The 21,912-nt window shown below is 40.5% G+C and overlaps 1 protein-coding gene across 1 annotated transcript in view; it reads right to left on the bottom strand.

The window, feature by feature from the left end:
- Positions 1 to 21,912, bottom strand: part of PPP1R9A (protein phosphatase 1 regulatory subunit 9A) — a 2,260,036-nt gene that overhangs the window by 2,167,102 nt on the left and 71,022 nt on the right. The window lies entirely within an intron of this gene.

Consider the following 21,912-nt stretch of genomic DNA (forward strand, 5'->3'; position numbering starts at 1 on the left):
GTGTGTGTGTGTGTGTGTGTGTGTGTGTGTGTGTGTGTGTGTGTGTGTGTGTGTGTGTGTCTGTGTAAATCAAATATCCAAGTGTGTCAGCTACTTAGAACAGGGGCACAGAGCTCCAAAGTGGTCAGTGTGGAGTCTTGTTTGGGGCCTGGAGAGAGACAGAGAGTCCATCCCCAGGTCTGAAGTATGCTCCCTGAGCCTGAGTGCTCTTAAGGGTATCTGTGCTCGGTGCAGAGAGCTACATTTGAAAATACTGCACATATCCATTTTTGGTCCTAGTGGCCACCCTCACTGATGTAAGTGGTGGGGATTGAGGGTCCTTGATTACTGGCCAGAGTAGGGACCATCACAGCTAATAGAATAACTCTACTGACTAGCAATCTGTATTTTTCATGGTATGTGACTATAGGGGACTAGTTTGTCTCCAGTACAGTTTCCCATGATAGGAAAACTATGATTCTTAACATAAATGGGGAAGGAGGCTACTCTGACCTTCAAAGCCATAAACTGCCAAACTTACATACTGAAGTCCTAGGGAAGTGTACTACCCCCAACACAAGGGGCTGAAAGACAAAGTCCAACTTTAGTTCCCATGTGGCCAAGTACACCATAAAATGTGGTTATGATACAGTCAGCATATTATGTACGGCAGTAGCTACAGGCTCAATATTAAGGAGGTATTCTTGTCTGTGGACCCGGCCTCTGTAAGGACATGTGAATACAGAGCTCCTAAATGCTCTGCTGGATAAGGAGCTTTTCTGTGTAAAAGGTGTTCAAGGAAATATATGAAAATGGGGAGATGATTCGGTCTGAAATTTACTATTTATTCTCTCTTTCCTGTCCACCACATTACAATAGAAACTGCACATTACAATAGAAACTGCCACTCCAAATGTTGGCATTTCTACAAAAGGCATGAAAAGGCAAACACCAAAACAGTAAGAAAGGGTGCTATAAGAAAAAAATAGTGAGTTTGCTTGGAGCTCACCATGGCTGGCACCCAAAGGAGGGACAGCAATCACTCTTCTATGCTCCTCCCTCCATCCCTTCCTCTCCAGCTCCAGAATCTTCACCCAAGCAATAACTTCAAACAACCTCCCCACCCACCATCATATGCCCATTAAAGGGACAGGAACAACTCAGCAAGACAAAGTGCCTCTCCCCTTAATCTTGCCCTTTGACTTCAGCTTCATCACCAGAATAATGCATTTTCTCTAGCTTCCTTCCAGTTCCACCTCTAATTCTAACCCCTAAGTCAATATCCATATGTCACTGCTAGGATACACTGTTATCTAGCCGCTAATCTTTACTTTTCTCTTTACACCTCTACTCTTACTTCATACTTGAGCTACTTATGCCTCCTGCTTTTTCTTACTTAACCTGTTATTCAATTTCCCATCTCTGTCTCTTCTCCTGCTACTATACTCCCTACTATCTCTAATCTTTGCTCTCTTTGTTGCTATACTCCCTACTGTAGCTAAACTGCTCACAACTCAACTGTATAAAGCAAGAAATCCAACCCCTACTAACAATGTTTACCATTATGTAATGCCTCAACCTAAAACTGCAAAAGATGTGTTCAGTCTATGTAAATATGTTAAATCTTAAGCTTCAATACTATGTTACTAGTCAATGTTAAGTTTGGTACTATCTATGTAAATTTAAATGCTTCTGTATACACCTTATATTTTGCTTAAAATTTAACTATGGAGCTTTTCACCATGGGCCTCTGCTGAAAATGGACATGCATCCAGTCGGACTTTCCCGGTCAACAAATGTAAAATAAAATAAATAAAAATAAATAAAAATAGGGATACAAGCTGCAATTAATAAAGAAAGACATTTCTCAGGTATCCCTCCAGGACTGATTGAACAAAGACACTTGGTTCAACTTCATCTGCAATTGTTGCTGATGTAGCGAGCTACAGAGAGTATCAAATGTACAGAGAGTACCTCCCTGGACTACATGAAAAGAGACATGGAAGAGCTCTCTGATCATGTAGCCCAGGCTGGTATGACCCTGACCCCAAGTAGCATCCTGCCTCAGCAAGAATGACACCTCAGTATAACGAAAAGACCTTGCTGCTCTGCTTGAACCAGGCCTTCCTCCTTCTTTACCACTCTTCTTCGGCCTCGAAGTTGGTCGACCCCATTTCCTAATTCCCACCTCTAATCACATGCTAACCGGAGGCTACCTCCCACGTATATTGTAGCTAGGCCCAGTTCTAGTTAGTAATAGAATAATGTAGCCCAAATCAGCCTCTATAAATAAGGGAGAAATTATAAGTAAATCCATAAATCAGGAAAAATGGAGAGCTCTATAAATATGTAAAGTACCAAGAAGTGCACATCCAGAGGAGTAGACATCACTTAGAGTGTAAGAAGAGGTCTGTATCTCTCCTAGGCAGGAGTCCACAGGAGTAAGGGGACAGGCTCGAAGAAGGCCAGAGAAAGAGAGCGGAATGCAAAGAATATGGCATGAATATGATGAGATTGTCCTATCTTCCCCACTTCTTCTATCTCATGGGATTCTCCCTTACACCTTGTCCCTCCCCAGCCCCTAACAACAGACTCTGAGAAACACACAGGACAAAGTTAGCTCTATGCCTAAGCTAAATAAGCTCTATTATAATGAGAAATGAAAGTGTGAGGAGAGTAGCCCAAGTAGCCGCACAAATGGTGTCAATATGATCAATTTCAACAATTGGCTAAGCTTCTGGTTTCAATCAAAGGGGATCCAGTGTCTGTCAGCCTGGGACAACATGCTCGACAGGCCGCATTGCTTCGCAAGAGACAGCTTGCACCTGTCACCCCTAGGTTTTCAAACACTGGCCAAGGCTCTTCCTGCCCCCATAGTGCCTTTTTTAGGCAAGACTCAAAAGTCAAACCCACCTCCGTAAAAGCACAATTAACATAAAACTGAGGGTTATGCTACTCAACGCCAGGAGTTTAAAATCTCAAAATGCATGTGCTCGAAGCACTCCTCAGTGTGGAAAACATCGACATCTGTGCAGTAACTGAAACCTGGTTCTAGGCTCCAGACAGCACCCCAGCACTACCGGGCTACAACTCATACCACACGGTTTGGCCACAGTACACGGACCGAAACACAAAAGGAGGGGGTATAGCCATATTCATCAAGGATACTTGCCAGGTTAGTGGCGCAGCATGATACCTCTGAGATCATCCATGTGCAACTAACATCTGGCAAATCTGCAATGCAAATTGTGGCCTGCTACAGATCACCCTCCATGACCCAGGACCACCACTCCACCTTTCTGGAGACACTGGAAAACATGAAGGTCTTACCAAACACCCTGATATTGGGTGATTTCAATTACCCTACCATTAACTGGGAAAACTACTCGAGTAATAACTTCCAGGCCCAGCGCTTCCTGGAATTCATCATCTCAAATGCCCTGGATAAGCTGGTAAACTCCCCTACCAGAGGTGAAAACATATTGGACCTGGTCATCACAAACATGGGCGACAGGTGTTCCACACTGGAGGTGAACCCGTCACTGGTTAGATCAGACCATAAACTAATCACTCTGGATGTCCATACCCCACCACTACCCCCAACTAAGGAAACCACAGTAAAAAACTTTTCTAAAGCAAACTTCACCTTACTTAAGACAGAGGCGGTAAGATTCACAGCCCCCATGCTAAAGGATAACGCTGCCCAAGATGCAGTAACCTTTACAAATGCACTCTATGAGTACCTACAAGGATGCACGGATCATGCCATCCCTGGCAAAACCAAGACTCACTCCTCTAAGAAAAGGAAACCAGTCTGGTGGACCCCTGCCATAAACAGGCTATACAATAGAAGGAGGAAACTAGTTCAGAAAAAAAGCAAATCCCAAGAAGGAAAGACATCCCTGATCAGTATCAGTAAGAAACTAAGGTCCCTCATATAATCATCCAAGGCTAACTTCGAAAGAAAAATAGCCAAGGATTCAAAAGATAACCACAAAGCCTTCTTTAGCTATGTTAAGAATCTAAGTGGCAACTCGCAGATATGCACTTGACTAGTGCAAAACAGCACAAAATATACTGAACCTACTGATATTGGCAACATCCTGGCAGATAGATTCAGTGCAAACGTCACCCGCCTCTCACCCCCAAAAGGGCCCACAACAATACCAGAAAAGTGTAGTGTCCCAGAAATCACAGATGCACAGGTGAAAATAGCCCTTTCACAAGCCAAAATCACAGCATCAGTGGGACCAGATGGTGTCCCAGGCTGCGTCTTGCATGAACTACAGAACAAACTAACCCCCCACCTAAACACAGTGTTCAGCCTTAGCCTCTCCACAGCCTATGTGCCCACAGAATGGCGCACAGCAACGGTTATTCCACTCCACAAAGGAGGGGCCACAACTGACCCTGGTAACTATCACCCCACAAGCCTGACTAGCCTGGTCTGCAAGGCTATGGAGCGCATCATCATGGAATTCATTAACAAAGACAATGGGAACCTCCAAACACTTGACCCGACCCAGTTCGGCTTTGTTAAGGGCAGCTCATGCCTACTAAACCTGGTTGACTTCTTCAAGACAATCACCAAGGCCATAGACGAGGGAAAGGTTGTTCACACAGCCTACCTTGACCTCGCCAAGGCTTTCGACACCATTCATCACTCGGGTATTACAGAAAAACTCACCAGCCTGAACATAAACCTCTACGTCACGACATGGGTTGCCAACTGGCTTACAGACAGAACTCACACGGTAAGAATAGCAGCCTCCAGGTCCGACTCTAAACCAGTCACAAGTGGTGTCCCGCAAGGATCGGACCTGGGACCCCTACTGTTCGGCATATACTTCTCAGAAGTATAGGCAAACACAGGAGGACTATGGCTAACAAAGTTCGCCGATGACTGCAAACTGGGAGCCATAATTGACTCTCTGGCTGACACGGACATCCTCCAAAAGGGCCTTACTGAGACGGACACCTGGTGTCAAAGTCATGGCCTCAAGCTAAATGCCAAAAAATGCATAGTCATTATGTTTGGGAAAAACAAAACACCCACGAATTACCACATAGGTGGCAGCCCCCTTAATACAGAAGAGGTAATAAGAGATCTGGGGACCCAGGTAGATAGTAATCTCTCCTTTGAAAATCATATTGCCAAAGTAGTTAGGAAATCCTTCTATGTGGCCCATCTAATTACTAAAGGGTTTGCATCTAGAAATAAAGAGGTTATAGTACCCCTCTACTCGTCACTCATCAGACCCATCACAGAGTACAATGCCTCATTTGGGATGTACCTCACAAGACACTTCCAACAGCTGGAGAGACCACAAAAGTACCTCACCAAGAAGATTACTGGCCTCAAACATATGTTCTATGCAGCCCGACTGAAAAAATACCCAATGTACTCAGTGGCATATCGCTTACTCAGAGGTGATCTCTGCCTGACTTACAAAGCCATGTCCAACTCAGAATTGATGGACATGCTCCACCTAAAGAAATCCAAGTCACTGCGAGCCACGGGATCTAGTGAGCTAAACCTCGTCACAACAATAAATAGAACATGCTGACTCCCCATGCTTTGGAACAAAATTCCAAACTACATTAGGCAGAGCCCCTCACTAACATTCTTCAAGAGAAACCTTGACGAGTGGATGGGTAACAGAAAATACACCCCTGGGATCACTTCATTGGCACTGCTTGACAGAGGATCAGTTAATTAATCAATGGGGCAGCGAAAGCCGACACTCTGGTTAGGCTTATAAATGCCCTTGGGCAGATAGCCTAGTACCGACCTATGAACCTATGAAATGGGGGAATAAGGTACATGACTCTACTCAAGACTGTTCCTAATTCCAAGCAAAGACTGACCCTGGAGACCAATTTGAGACCTGTCAAGGCCAATAAAGTTCCTAAAAACATAAAACTTCTAAATATTTACCATGCAAGTCCTTCTTTCATTACTCTTTCCATGGGAATACATGATATCTCTAAAGCTAAAGAGTGCCTAACTATATATCCCCATAGTCAGAGGAAGCAGAAGGTTCCTCAGATTCAAAGTAAAGGAGTATTCATTACCAGTTCACTTCCTCACCATTTGGGTTATTTACTGCATCCAGGGTGTTAACAGACTGCCTGGTTCCAGTAACTGCCTTTTGTAGTACCAAGGGTATTCACATCTATCCCTATCTGGAAGACTGCCTGAACCAAGCAGCTTCCCTGGCGAATACCCCAAAAGCTCTAAAAATTCACTTTAACTTGCTTTTTTAGTCTAGGTCTCTCTCTTTTTCTCTCTAAACTTAGCTAAGTCCACCTGATGCTCTCAAGGCAAGTCCTTTTCCAGGTGGCATTGTTGGATATGGAGCACCAGAGGGCCTTCCTTCCCTCAGGCAAGGTATTCTTTCCAGGAAACTGCTTCCAAGCCATATTTCTGCAAGCAAGTTCTTAAGAGTGAGGTGTTACACCCTGTTTTCCACCCTGGTGGTAGCCCTCCTAGCGAACGTACATATAAGGAAGCTACAGTGGTACCTGAGAAACAGATGGAGCCATTATACCCACTTTCTTCAATGGCCTATTTTACTGCTTCTCTGAATCAAGAAAGAGCTCACACTGTGGATTCAGAAGGTGCAGCTCAATTAGGGAACTCCCATAGAACTAGGCCCAGACACCCAGACGCTCACCACAGAGTTCTCAGATACAGCCTGGGGTGCTCACACAGGGAAATGAGGATCCAGGGAGCATGGAGCTACACTGAGAGAAAACGGCACACTAACACCAAAGAAGTAATGGTGGCAACCCTAGCAATAAACAGTTTCAAACCAATTGTGCAATAAGGAGCCCCACATATCATAAACAACACAGTACTGATGTGGTACATCAACAAAGGGGGGAGCACTCAACTGTTTATGCTTGTTGGTTATGCAAGCATGATTTGACCCAAAAGACAGATATGACCCCTATGGCTTCACACATCCCATCTCATTAAAAACCACAAGCAGGATAGGGTCAAACCCACAAGAAGTGAATGCCAAACATGGATATTTTCCCAATGTAGTTCACAAGTGGAGTGTGTCAGAAATAGTTCATGTTTTACCTCTCCAGTAAAAAGTCATCTCAATATATTATATACCAGGGTACCAGCAGTGACAACCTGGATGCCAGATGTCTTGTACATAAGCTGGACAGGACTATTTCTTTTCATTTGTCCTCTAATAACACTTATCCCCAGGGTGATATCAATGGTCAAGGTGGACATACCCAAATTGCTATCTGGATACCCATTTCATCCCAGGTTTCATTGATTCTCCCTGCTGTTGAACTAATAAGGACATAACCTTTTAGCTGCCTCAGCATGTAGACCACTTGGGCCAGAACTAGGGGTAACTTGGACACCCCAGCCTGAAGACTCTGAGGCAGACAGCATTGATGATTTAGCACTCATACCCTCTGAGTATATGTTTCAAAGGATGGATTCCACATACTAAGGAAGGCTAGAAAACCAAATACAAGAAGTAATATTCAGTTTGACTCTTCCTTTGGTGACAAAGGAGTGGTCAGGACTTGAGTGATACAATGGTGTCCAAATTCCTTCACTACCTGTCAGAATTTTACAAATCATGGTTGTCTTATACATCAGTGAAGGTGCATGTTTCAGCCTTTTCAGTTTGCTTGCCACAGGACTCCTCCCCTACTCCTTGTTGCCAGTGAAGCAATGAAGCAATTCCTTAGGGGAGTCCTATAGCTGAGACCACTCAGAAAAGAGCAACATCACCACCATGAGATGTTAACTATGTTCTAGAAAAGCTTACCTCCCTTTCAGCAAGCTGCTTCTGCAGTACTAATATCTTTCACATGGAAACCAAGTTGCAAGCCTTAAAATCTGAACAGCACTTCCACATTTTCCATGAACAAATGGTTACCATTCATATCAACCTACCACCATGTCTAAAACTGTAACAGAACTATCTTTGAAACAGGCTTTATTTACATATTTTTATTTATTTGTTTGTTTATTTATTTATTTTTTGCAGCTCCTCCAAAAAGTGGGGAAGGGATTTTACACTCTCTTGATGTACATAGTAACTGAGATATTGCACAAACAGAACCAAAGAAATAAGACAACCTCAACATCTGTTCACTTCCTTTACAAAGAGGAAGGAGAGGATTCCCGTTTCCCAACAGGCTATTTAAGAATGGCTGACATACTATATTTGTTTCTGTTACAACTTTCATGGAAGACTACATTAGGGGAGGTTACAGCTCACTCAGTTAGGCCCACAGAAATCCCCACTGCGTTTCTGAGATAGGCCAGCACTCAAGCTATGCTGTAAGCAGCTACATGGTCATCTGTTCACACCTCTACAATAAGGACAGAGTTTGCCATAGCCATCCTATAAGGCTTCTTGTACACCACTCCTGGTCAGGGCCATCCATGCACCAGTCCAAAATCATTGTGAATCTTCCCACATGTCACTACTGTAACAGTGAAACCTATGATGGCTACAGTATGGTTGTGTAGGACACTAGCATAATTGTGGATTGTCAAGTATGTTCACTGCTGCAATACTATTTCCTTCCCACTTCCCCTCCATTTCCTTTCCTGGAAATGGGTTGGGTTGGGTAACCTCATCATTCTTCCCTCTACTTTTCCTCTCTAGTACTTTGACAAGGTGCCTGCATTATCAAGGTTAAACTATGCCCTGGAAAAGCAGGTTACAGGTCCTCTGATTGGCCTTACCCTTGGAAGCTTTATCTCCAGGCCAGTCTGTACTCTGTTTCCAGACCTCTCCTTTGGAGGGGACCTGCTCATGAAACAAAGACAAATGACATCCAGGGAAGGGTGTCCACCAAGCCTAAATGGAGAAGGGTGCTAAGCACTGTAAGTCAGGCTGAACAATGGACCTTCATTAGCGTAAGTGCAAAATTGTCACTATTGGAAAAGTGAACATACTCAAGGCCTTGGCTCTGTAGTGCAAAGTGATAAAGCCCTGACTGTAAAACAAATGACATAAGTTCAATTACAGACATTTGGACAAGGGTGTGGGAGTGAATGGTTTATGTCAGACAGCTCCTCCTGGGGAGAGACATTAGGGGCATGACATTTGCCTAAGCACACCTCTACAGTTGTACCACTGATGGAGACCAGGATCACCTACACTTGCTGTATGTAAAGAGAGACATAGCTTTGGTTAAATCAGATGTAGAAGCAACTATCCAGTGAGTCCACTACTCACTTCCCCTTGGATGGGTATGTCTAGAACAGGGGAAATGTACGCAGGTCATAACAAAAAAGTGATGCCTGGATGATTACCTCACAATCACCTCTTGCCACATGGGAACAAAACTGGCTGGAGATAGCTCTCACCCAGTGAGAAAGGGACAGGTTCTGTAGGTCACAGTTTGTTGATGATTGGCAAGCATCTGGGATCATGAAAAAAGCAGTGAACATATTCAGACATTTACAATTATGTTAATTTCTTACATCAATGCAACTTTCACCTACATTTCACAATTATGAAATTCATCTAATTTAGGTTTTTCATTAAGCAGCTACATCTGGAAGTTCTCTGTACATTTTCCAGAAGCTTTCATGAGTATGGACTCAATCACAGTGTTCATAAAGGCAGCAGTGGTTTGAAGCTACTACAATACTCCTAACAGTGACATATTGCAACCCTGAATGGCATGTTATGAGGCAAACACGTGGAGAAGCAAAAATGTATCAAATTAAAATTAACTGTTGGTCACAAAATAGAGCTTCCTAAAACAACTTCTCAACTACGCATTCATCACCTGTTTGGGAATCAGAGCACATAACTGATATTGCAAAGTAGGCAGACAGTATGAACACAGTCAGGAAGCCCATCCAGTGACACCAACAAAAACAGGCTCTATATTAGTTGAACGAACACTTAAAATGTCAAGTACGACATGCTTGACAGCTTTTAAGTGAAAGTTCATCTAAGCGAAACCCCAGAATATCGAAACAAGGAGTTTCGAAAAATTATAGTTGGCCAGCTATCAGGAAGCCAACAGCTGATGGCTACAATGTACTGTACACCGCGACAACCTCCCCCCCCCCCCCAAAAAAAAAAAAAAAACAAATCGACAAACAAAATTAAGTGGGGGGCATCATTCCCCAAACCCCCCTACTTAAATATACCAACTCTGAGATCGCACCACAGTGGAGGACTGTCATAACATTATACAGGGTGAACGTCGAGACCACACCACAGTGGAGGACTGTAAGAAAGGCGTGACAGGGTGAACGTTCTGACATCAGCATTTGGCTTCCTCATGGCTGGCCAACTGCAACTTTTCAAAACTCCTTGTTTCGACATTCTCGGGTTTCGCTTAGATAAACATTCACTTAAAAGCTGTTGAGCATGTCGTACTCGACATTTTAAGTGTTCGTTCATCTAACAGGGAACCTGAAAACTTACTTCTGGAATACTCCAGCTGTGATGATAAGGAGCCTGTACAATTTTGGCTGGCTCTGGAATTGGTCAAGGTTGATCAGTACCCTACCCCAGTAAACAAATCTAATAAAAAATAAATATATCTTACCATTTAGCAGATGGCAATTTATACTCATACCTGCACAGCCAAAGGCCTGGGATGGGACCAACATTGTTTCAGTGAACCAACCAACTAACCTACTTAGCAAAAAAATAAGATATTACACCGTGCTGTAATTAATGATTTTACAGTACTCTCAAATATTATTACGTTCATCACAACATACTTAAAAGGAGTGAGGCTTTAGAATCCAATCTTTTTTTTGTTTGATCCAAAGACACTGCCTCACAGCACTGACCTTGTACAGCTAGCTAATAAACTATCACTTAATTATGCTTTATAAGAAATTTGTTTATATTTTCCCATTCATTTGCTCAGTAAGGGCACAGTTTGCTCATTGCCAACGCAGTGCTCAGCAATGCATAACAACAAGCCATGGCTACCAGGGGAAGTGCAGTGAACCAGAGTGTTTTGCAGATGAAGGATTCTGATTCTGAATTACCTTGAAAGCAAAGCTTTAAATGTCACTGTGTAAAAGACATCCTGAACTCCATGGAGGATGAGATACACAAGTCCACAAGATGTTTACTTTGGCCATACTTTTATAACAAACTTTACTAATTATACATAAAAAGTAATGGTAGGAGAAAGAGACCACTCTTGCTATGTGGGGCATTTCCACGAATAAGGCATGTTTGTAAAAGCTTCAAACTGAGACTTAAAACTACTATAAAGGCAAAAACATGTAATTCTTTTTACAGCAGCAATGTACTGAATAATACTGTGAAAAGTCTGTATGGCAGGTCAGAACATCATTCTAAAATACATTATTCATTTTTCTAAAGTGTGCAACCAAGGCATGAATATATATTTTGTGTTGCTTCTGTGAAAGATCCTCTATTTCCAAATGCACTGTAAAATGAAATTGTACAAAAAAATTCTCAAAATGTAACACAATCATTCACGGCTGAAGCATGCTTTACAGTATCCTGAAAATTCTTCAAAACAAAGGCAACAAATTAGCTAGCTCTGCGGTCAAAAAGGAACTGCAACCCAGATGACGCACAACTGAACATTGCAGCGAATGCCCAATGTTGGCTTGCCCATCCTGGAGGTAGGGAGGTGGTCCAATGCACTGTAATTCTGGCACTTTCTGGTGGCAGAGGTGAATAACATACAGTACTAAGAATAAGAGGAAAACACTTGGTACTACCAAGTTGTGCTAGGAGGTAGCTCTGTGATCATATGTACAGAAACAAGCATGTATACTGGCATTAGAGAGCAAAAAAACAAGCATGTCAGACACCAGGGGATGGGTTAGACTGCATATACAGAGCACTCAGTCCTCCTGTAGATAACAGCTCACCAGTGCTTAACTCCCACCTCCAGCATGGACCACAGGATGTGGTTAGGAAACTGCAATCTCCTGCAAAAGACCTCTTCCCACTGGTGGTATGGAGTGTTATGTCCTGGTGGAAAATATGGAAAAGAATGGGTTCGCAAAGCATCTGAACACAGTGGTGGCTTGTGCTATTGGACTGCAGGACTGCAGCCCCCTATCCAGCAAATAAAAACAAAATTTAAGATTAAAAGAAAAACAAAAAAAGAAATATAAAAAAACAAACGCGAAGGGGGGTATGTGTGTAAAATGCCCCAGTAGCTAGAAAGAAGTCAGGAAATACACCTGGTGGCTACATTCAAACCCTGTACCTTGGGAGTAAGTAGCAAAAGCTTGAATTCCCTACCCACCACCACTTGTGAAATTTTTGCCTCATATTTGTATTCTAGTCCTCATAAAATATGTGTTTTTTTCTGGATTTTGAATTCACTAAATAATGACAGGCATTTGAATTTCAGACTTCATATTCTTCAGAAAGTACATGGTAACACAAAGCCTTTTATTCTAGTAATTTTCTATTTATAAGATCAATATTTGAAATTTGTCTCTATTTTTGGAGCTGTATTCCCCCATTTTTGATTTTGTCCACGTTTTTTGTGCTAACAGGTTGAGAGCTCTGGTGAGAACTGAATTTACTGAATATATCTGGGGGCAATATTCCCCCATTATTGGCTTTGTCTTGTGCTAAGAAGTTGAGAGCTATGGTGAGAACTGAATTCACTAAATGATAGCCATTTAAGTTTCAGTCTACCCGTCTTTCAAGAAGCAGTTGATATGGCATAGTGGTATGTTGCTCTGACTGTAGTGCATAGGGTCCTGGGTTCAAGTATTGGCAGTGAAATGCATGGTGGTAAGTGGTAACACTGCATTTTATTCTAGCAACTTTCCAAGATTATGCAAGCAATGTTTAAAATGTGTCCCTAGTTTTTGGGCTTTTGCCCCCCCCCCCCCAAATAAATTTTAGCTTTTTCCAGATTTCTTGTGCTTCAAAGTTGAGAGATACAGTTGAGTGTTGAGTGCATTTTACAAGGAGCTGAGAGCTTGAAGAGAAGTTTACTGCTGCTTATGATGTGTCTGTGTTGTTAATAGCACAGCATGCTGTGTACTCGCTTTTGATGCAGAACACTGTGGGTTTTACTCCCAAAGTATGTAGATGCATTACTGATACTGTACTGTGTTGTACTTCTAAAGGGGGTGGATCCTGCAGTCATTAGAATGTCCTCTTTGGTGGAGATACCTAGTAACGATGAACCTGTTATCAGTTTGCCATCCATTCCCTATTGCAATATTACTAGCTTATCATTTTTTTAATGTAGCATAGGCAATGTATTCCTCATGAGCAACAGGCACTTTATTTGTAGATGAAACAATGAAATATAAAGTTGTTTGCTAGCAGCAACCTCTTCATTAGTTACAGATCTCTTTAATGTAGAATTATTTAGATGACTTTTGCTTCTGCATAGATTGTGCATATTTACTGATACTGGTGGATTGTAGAAGTAGACTTTTATTGAATTGGGCAGTTTTGTCATTATTGGTGCATGCATTTTGTTTCATTGTTTACTAGAAAAATGTTCTTGACAAATTTAAAATGTTGCTAACAACTGTACTGTATTATACAAGGAATATAATTTAATACAATCAGGAAGGTGTATCTAAGAACACATGTATGTTTCCTGTGCAAAGGGGCTAGGATTTGAAAACAGCCCGAAGTTAATCTTTATCTGCCACTGGCCAGATGTATTTTCTTTGAATGTGGGTTTCGATGCTGTTTCAATTAATGTGAGTTATAAGGGCAGAGACGTTTTAATGTTAAGTCTATTTTCATTGTGAACTGTATTGCTTTGTTTAGCAGATTTCTATTAGTGTTTGTGCTGTAAAATATAAAATCAAACATTTAAATGAAATCCAAATCATCATAGAAGTAAAGCGGTATGCACATTACAGTGTTTATGGTAAATGGGGAGAAATAGCCAAGTAATGGGACATTGGAATAGCTGCAGGGGGAAGCCCCATTCCACCATGATTTTGTGAGGGGAGAAGGGCGGTAAACTCAGCCACAGCTGAACTATACTTCTCAAGTGTCCAGATTTTTGCAGAATGAATAGATTTTTGCTTCTTATTTTTGGTTTGTTCCTCATTACATTTGTGGTTTTCTGGCAAATCATTTAGGAATGAAGTCACTAAATAATGACAGGCATTAAGTTTCAGACTTTTTACCCTTCAGAAAAATGCATGCTAAAGCAAGACCTGTTATTCTGTCAACTGTCTAAGTTTATGCAAGAGCAATTTTTAGTACAGTTTTTATGTTCCCCCAATATATTTGGCCTTGTCCAGATTTCCTGCATTAAGAGGTTGGGAGGTACGAGCAAATAAATCTCTTTATAGAATTAGGTATATCCAAAGCTCTCAACTGTCCCAGATCTTGGCTCAAAATGTTGCTCTCCCTCTAATAATCCCTCCACAAAATGGCAAATTTAGGAGAAAATGTGGAGGGTACACAATTAATAAATAATTGTAATGATCAGAGTAATAGATTACTTTTAATTTCAGAAATGCATATATATTATCTTATTTTGTCAGCTGCTCAAGTTAACAGTATTAATATTAAAAAAGTGTCCCTTCTTTGACAGGTTCACAGTTGTATTGTGTGGCTATTTTACATTTTTGCATCACATTTTTGGTCCGTTTTTCATAAAATTGTGTTTTTCTGGGAAATTAGTGGCAAATCATTAAAGATTGAAGTTGGAAAATAATGACAGACATTTGAGTTTCAGATTTCATATCCTTCAGAAAAGTCATACTAATGCAAGACCTACTATTCTGTTGTCTGTTTAAGTTTATAAGAGCAATATTTAAAAATTGTCCTTATATTTGGGCCTTTGCCCCACTTCTATTCATGGCTTTGTCCAGATTTCTTGCTCTGAGGTTGAGAGGTATAACAAATGTGTCAGGGCCATCACCGTCAGCCAGAGACATTTCAAACTGTGACATACTTGTTGCACCCCACTCCCCCACCTAGTGACTCTGAATGTGTCCAAGCAAGGCAAGGAGCAATTATGCAGTGTAAGTGTGCAGAGTATCCCCTAATCCAAGGTAGACACAAGTACTACAGTGGCTTTTCATCTGTCCTTGATTTTGCAGAATGTTCTGGTTTTCTGTCATATTTTTATACTGTTGATTTATGCTTCTTCTTATTCAGAATTTGCATGTTGTTGCAGTACCTGTTGCTTTGTGTTTAAGTAGCAATGCTTTAATGAGCATCAGGTAAGCTTGTCTGAGACTGTAAGATGCAAGTAAGCTTTAATAAGCATACTGTTAAAGAATTACCAACACTGAAAGCCTTTTTGTTGTTGCCATGCAGAGAATATTTACATAACTAGATTCCGCATAAGCCTTAGGTATTGAAATGCATATGACAGTATTTGTAATAAAGGGCAGGATTACAGTATTTTCAGAAGCTCATTACATTTGTTGGAGACTTGCAGTCATCTTTGCAGGCTTTACCCCTAAACTAAATAAAATGCCAGTCGATCATGTGTGGTCCATAACCTGTGCAGTAATACTTTAAGCAATTTATCTTGAGCTTGTTTCTTGTTTATTGTTCATTTTTTACTTTGATCATGTTTTCCCCATGAAACAAGTAGATAGTTGTTGCCCGGCAGCAGGTCTTTTTTGGATAAGAAATGTTTTTAAAAGTGGGGGTATCACAAAGATTGCTACTTTTAGCATGTTACTTGGTACTTTTATAAAGCTGAATATAAATTATAATTAGAACTGTAGTGCAAGGAGAACTGATTTGAGCTGAGTGCTGCTTGTTTTTTTATACTTGATTTTGACTGGCATTCCAGTAATGTATTTCAAAAGTAATTTATTTTTTCATGCCTCCCAACCTTTTTGTTTCCATCTAGATATTAAGTAAGCTGTCGTGTAGCCAATGCATTGAAATATTTTTTTCTTCTACACTTCATTTTGTCTTGATTGGACTTTCATTATGACAGTTTGGCATACAGGGCAGCGTGTTTAATTAAAGTCCTAGTTTTTGCGTTTTTTAGCATAGCTCCACCCCTTTCTAGTTGTATACACCCCTTCCTGTTGGCCCCACCCATTCAGCTGTCTCCCGCAGCCCCCATTTGATTTAAAGCCATCAGCCGCCACTATCTGAACAGGCGGTAGCATAAAAAGCACATATAAAAAGTTCTGCAGCAGCTTGATGTAACTTAGATACATCTTTGATTTTAAGCCTCTGTATATACTTTAATGCCTCATTTGACATACAGTTGAATTTTCAATACTGTAGTTATTCTGAATGTGCTAGTACAGCACTTCAAATCATACTGCTTTGCATCATTTTACGAATTGTATATTCACCATATTGCTAGTAAGCACTGTAACAGACTTCCTAAACACAGTCTCAATGGCTCTGTCACATCTCAGAATTAAAATATTCTTACAAGTAAACTAAAGGGCCAAACAGCATATAATTCATAACAATAACAGGTAAGTGACTTTTTGATATGAATCTCATGTAAAATTATGAACAATTTGGTTGCCATTAGTGTGGATCTTGCTGGACCAGTGTGAGTAAAATTAATTTACTGTAGTGACAATGAATAAGTCTTACAGTGAATGCCATCTAATGGATTTCAGCAAAGTTTCACTCAGTATTCTTTGAGTGGTTCAAAGTGAAGCCAGAGTAATAGCCAGTAGGAAACTCTCAGAGATCGAATGGTAGTGGCCAGCAGGGACTCATAGGGCTCTGTGCCAAATGAATCCCCTGGAAGTTTCCTCTCTGATATCACACTGATGGAAGAGTCAGCGAATTAATTTAAGGAGTACACTGAGGTAAGACCCACTTTGAAACACTGGCAGAGAAAAGAAGGGTGTGCACAAGAGGTGAATCTGAATATGGTCAAAGAAGTGTTGACTACAAGTAAATGCAAAAACACTTTTTATTTAGATACTCAAAGAAAGAAAAAAGTACTGAAAAGTACAAAATAACTAAAATATATAGAGGAGGAAAAGTAGCTTGTTGTGATGAATACTGTGATGCCCCTGCACTGGCCCTGTAATCGAGGAGCCTCAATTCTCACCACTGGCAACAGTAGGGGACATACACAATGGGAGGATGACAAGTACACACACAGTAAAGTACAATTTCCCTTAAGAGCACATAGAGACCACAGTCAGCCTGGGGCTGGTTTCTCAACCTCTTTCTCTAGATCCCCAGTCAGACTCCCCACTGGCACAGCAATAGGGTCGAGATATCGGCTGAGTGGTCAAGCCAAAACCTCCAGCACCCTCTCTGTCCAACCAGTGCTTCGTGTCCCTGCCCAAGCAGCTGACACACACACACTTTGAGATTTGATTTATAAACAAAAACATACATACACACCTGGGAAGGGCTGGCATAGGTTTACTAGCTATGCCCCCTTCTTCCCAGACTATAAGGTAGTTATCACTGCCACCAACCACTCTTATCAGCTACTCTAGGCCCTTAAGAAAGAGTGTCCAATCCTACTGTGTAATGTTACTAATAATCCAAATGGTAGTTTTGACCAAGAGCAAGGCTATTTAGAAGTGGCTGGTACAGTGTCACTAAATACAAATGCAAGAGCTTAAATATCTCAAAACAAACCAGCCACCAAAATAGGTTTAAATATATTTAATAATAATAATTAATATTAATAATAAATAATAAAAGAACAAAACAATACTCAGAAGCAAACACAGTTACTTTACAGTTCAAATTCCAAGGAAATATTTTAAAACAACATTGCAGGATAGTCTCAAATAAATAAATAAAAACATCTAAACTAATCTTTACTACATTCCAATCTATATCTAAGAGAGATACTATGCTCTGAATCTTACTTAAAGCAATTGCAGATGTGATGATGAGTGGATGTTTCCAGGTCAAAGACAAAATATAAAATGCACAGTCTCTTTCTGAGAGAGTTCTTAAATCAATATCAAATATCACTGCTGGGTTAGCTTGGATTACATCACTTTTTGTCACCTGGCTTTAGTTCCCAGGCTAAACAGAAACTTAACAGACTTTACATCTCTGTGTGAGAAATACATATCTCTCAGAACTGTGCAGCTGTTAGGAAGTCATAAGCAATAAAATATTTTTACATTTTAAACCTAGTAGCTACTTCTCTCCAAGACAATAGAAAAAAAACGTCTAGCTCTAGACATCCTTTTTCTGTGCTGCATTGAAACTAACTTTTATAGCACATCACAAAACACTTAATTTCAACATATTTTCTTGAAGTTTTTTAAGTTAATCGTCTATGTTACAGCAGGGTATACTGTGGCTACATTCCTGAAGCTCAGTACATAACATATTCTGTATAAATCATATCAATATTCACAAATGACATAGAATTACTTACAAAATTCCAGACAGCTGAGCTGGCAGTGTCACAAATGCAAGCAAAACAAATCACTTCTCCTGGTGCAGCAAGGTTTTGGTGAAGCAGAGTAGCAATCCAGGGTGCACCAAACAAGCAGGGGTTTGAGCTAAAACAAAAGGTCTGATTCTTTTCTTCCCTTGTGCTATGCACTGATTAAGCCTCACCTGAGTACTAAGTAGTTACAAAAAGGAACCTTAAGTACTCTCTACAATGTGCACAGAGCACATCCCTAAGATGTTACCTGAACATTATGTAAGAGGTTTAGGACAAGAGAGAAAGAAAAATGGAATTTAGAAACTGGGAAGTATAGAGGAAAAAGTGTTGTATATAACATTTTTGCTGCAGTCCTGTTTTGCAGCTCAGCCATCTGGATTAGCATTTCTGTTAATAAAACTTAACATACAACCTGTGAGTCCCACATTTTAAATTATAAATGCCGCCCATGACAGTCATGTTAAAATTTTAAAGTACTGTACCATACAATTCATGTTCTTTTTTACATCAGTTTTACTGACTTGTAATTAACTAACATCTTCATAATGTAATAATTACAAAAATATGTTTATTAACTTGTACGTACTGTTGTCATTTCTAAAACACTTGAATGTATGGGTTTTGCATTACACTTCCTCCAAGCATTTGGTGCAACTGCCTTATCAGGTCACAAATTATGAAAATATGTATCCTACGTTATACATGCATTGATCAGCAATGACTTACATTATCACAGCACACTCATCTGAAGTCTCCGATTAGAAACAGTCATACATATCTATCACAACAGCGTATTAAGATGGTTAGGGGAAAAAGCATATAACTTATACAATTCAAATGAGTGAAACAACTGCCACAGTGAGATGGCTCTCCTACCATCCTTGTTCAATCACTGTTTCTATATGTGTTAATCACTTCTGCAAAGCAGCACTGCACTTAAAATTGTGTGTTCCAGAGCTACGCCACATTTTCCATGAAACAGTACTTCCTCAAGTCAGCCCTAGGACTGTCCCATAGCAGCTTTCACAAGTCACCCTTTTTCCTCTCTTTCACTCTCTCTCTCTCCGTCCTTACTCTTTGTGTATCCTCATCTCATTTGTACCTGATAATGTGGTGTATGCTTTTCATACACTCCTTTTTCTGACTTTTCTTCTGGTCCTGGAGAAGTCTCTCACATTTGGGGATGAAAATGCTTAATCGTAACTTTTCAATAAATTCGAATTTTACAATGGTTCTTCAAGTAATTCGGGAATGCAACTCGGTCATTATTGTGTTTATTAGCTTCTCTCTCTCTTCTGGTGCATATATGACAGCCTCTAATGAGTCTTTATTCATATGCCAGACCCTTGATCTCCCCCTCACCATTTAAGTAAGCCTCCAATGTATGGTCTCTACTACCTTACTATTCTTCGCTCTCTATTGCTTCCAGAACTGGACACAAGACTGTAGATAAAACCATACCAATGTCTGTTATTTATTTATTTATCTTTATTTACCAGGAAAGTCTGACTGGGTAATACCCATTTTCAGCAGAGGCCCAGGGAGAAATGCTCCATTTTCTTGCATTGCATTATACTAAGTTCCAGTTAAACACAGAGTAGTTCTATATACACAAACAGTAGTTACATTTCTACAGTGAACAATTTTACATTGGTGGAAGTTACTACAGAGAAAGCCCATGTGCAACTCAGTGGACTGTACAGACAGCAGTTATGTACAAAAATTGTTTTGTCATTTTAGTGAGAAGTTTAGAGTATTCTGTTTATGGAGAGTATTTGGATGCTATCATACAGTGAACACGTCTTAACCATGTGATGAGCATGTGCAGAACCAGGATTTAAGATGTCATTTAAGCAGTGGTTTAGAAACTACGGAGTCTGTTGGAGAGTTTTATTTATGTAGTGATACTATTCCAGAGTTTAGTAATGTAATGGAAGAACAGCAAGTCTCCTGCATTATTTGACTTATTTGTGATGTATTGTAAGGATGCTTTCAGCATGTCTTGAATTCATTCCAATAACTTTGTATCACAGTACTCACTCACTTTTGCCACTGCTCTTTGACACTGTATCACATATTTCAACCTATTAGTATCCCCATAGCCTTTTCCCCCTCTTAACTCCTTATTTACCTCTAAAATAGTGCATAACTTTATATTGGTGCAGTAACCTCCAGCTGATTCTTAAGTAACTTTAATGCACATCAACTCTTGCTGTGTACTAGCCTCTCTACTTGTAACCATTACACTTACTTGTCTCATCAATGCGTATCATATTACTCTCCAATCCAGTGAGTTGCATTACAAAAAATATGCCAAATACAACTGCTCCTAGAAGCAGTTTTACTGTTTTTCCTCGGACAGCTTCCCATAATGTAGTCCTCTGTTCCCAATCAGATAGCTAGTTTCCTTTGGAACTCATTTCTGCTGAGCCATACCTTGTAATTTCTATACAAATGTTCAGTTAACCACCGCATAAAAGGTCTTGCTGAAGCACTATGTCACATCTATAAGGTTCCCTCTTCCCCCTCCATGGTGACTGCATTAGAACTGAATCAAGCTGGACTGGCAATCACTATATCATGCAACGCCACAGTGCTGTCCATCTGCAACAGATGCAGCACTCAGGAACTCTACCAACCTGTTAAACAAAATCTTTTATTCATGACTTGTTTGGGATGGAAATAAAACTAACAAACTGTTACTGTCCAGCTCCTTCTTCACTCCACCCTTGATGAAAATAATTGCTGTCACTATCTTCCACTCGTAATGTGCCACTTACAGATTATTTTCCAAAATTATACTGTAACGCTTACCACAGGTTTACTAGGTATTACTACCAACTCTCAGCAGCTTGTCTTGACCTTACATCTTACATTATGAATTTCATGAATTGCTTTTTGGGCATCCACATTAATACTCCTTTTCCATGCTGTCACCTTTCCTACTTCATAGGTTCATAAATTTCAATGCGCGTCTTATATGCAATGTGATGGAAAGAATTATTGTGGACCTGACAAACAAAGGCATAGGAAATCTTCAAACACTGGACCCATCCCAGTTTTGTTTCATCAAGGGCAGGTCATGCTTACTAAACTTGGTGGACTTCTTCGAGAAGGTCACTAGAGCCATGGACAAGGGTAAAATATTACATACTGCTTACTCTGACCTGGCAAAGGCAATTGACCCAATACCACACTCGAGTATTATAGACAAACTTACAAACGTATGCATACATTTCTATGTCACCTGATGGATAGCCAAATGGCTCACAGATACGACACATGAAGTTAGGGTACGGAATCCACCTCCACCAAGAGGCCTGTTACTAGTGGTGCTCCACAGGTCTCAGTACTGGGACTTCTCCTGTTTGAAATATACTTCTCTGAAGTCGAGGGAAATGTAGTTGGCCTTTGGCTGACCAAATTTGTTGATAACTGCAAGCTGGGTGCAATCACTGAATTGCCCAAATATGTAGATATCTTCCAGGAAGGTCTGACACAGCCAAATAACTGATGCCAGAACCATGGCCTAAAACTCAATTCAAAATTACAACACTGATGACACTCCCCTAAGAGTAGACCCAGTGATAAGCGACTTTACTCACA

The sequence above is a fragment of the Protopterus annectens genome, chromosome 3.part0 (assembly GCF_019279795.1).
Source record: "Protopterus annectens isolate FY-2018-M chromosome 3.part0, PAN1.0, whole genome shotgun sequence".
Lineage (NCBI taxonomy): Eukaryota > Metazoa > Chordata > Ceratodontiformes > Protopteridae > Protopterus > Protopterus annectens.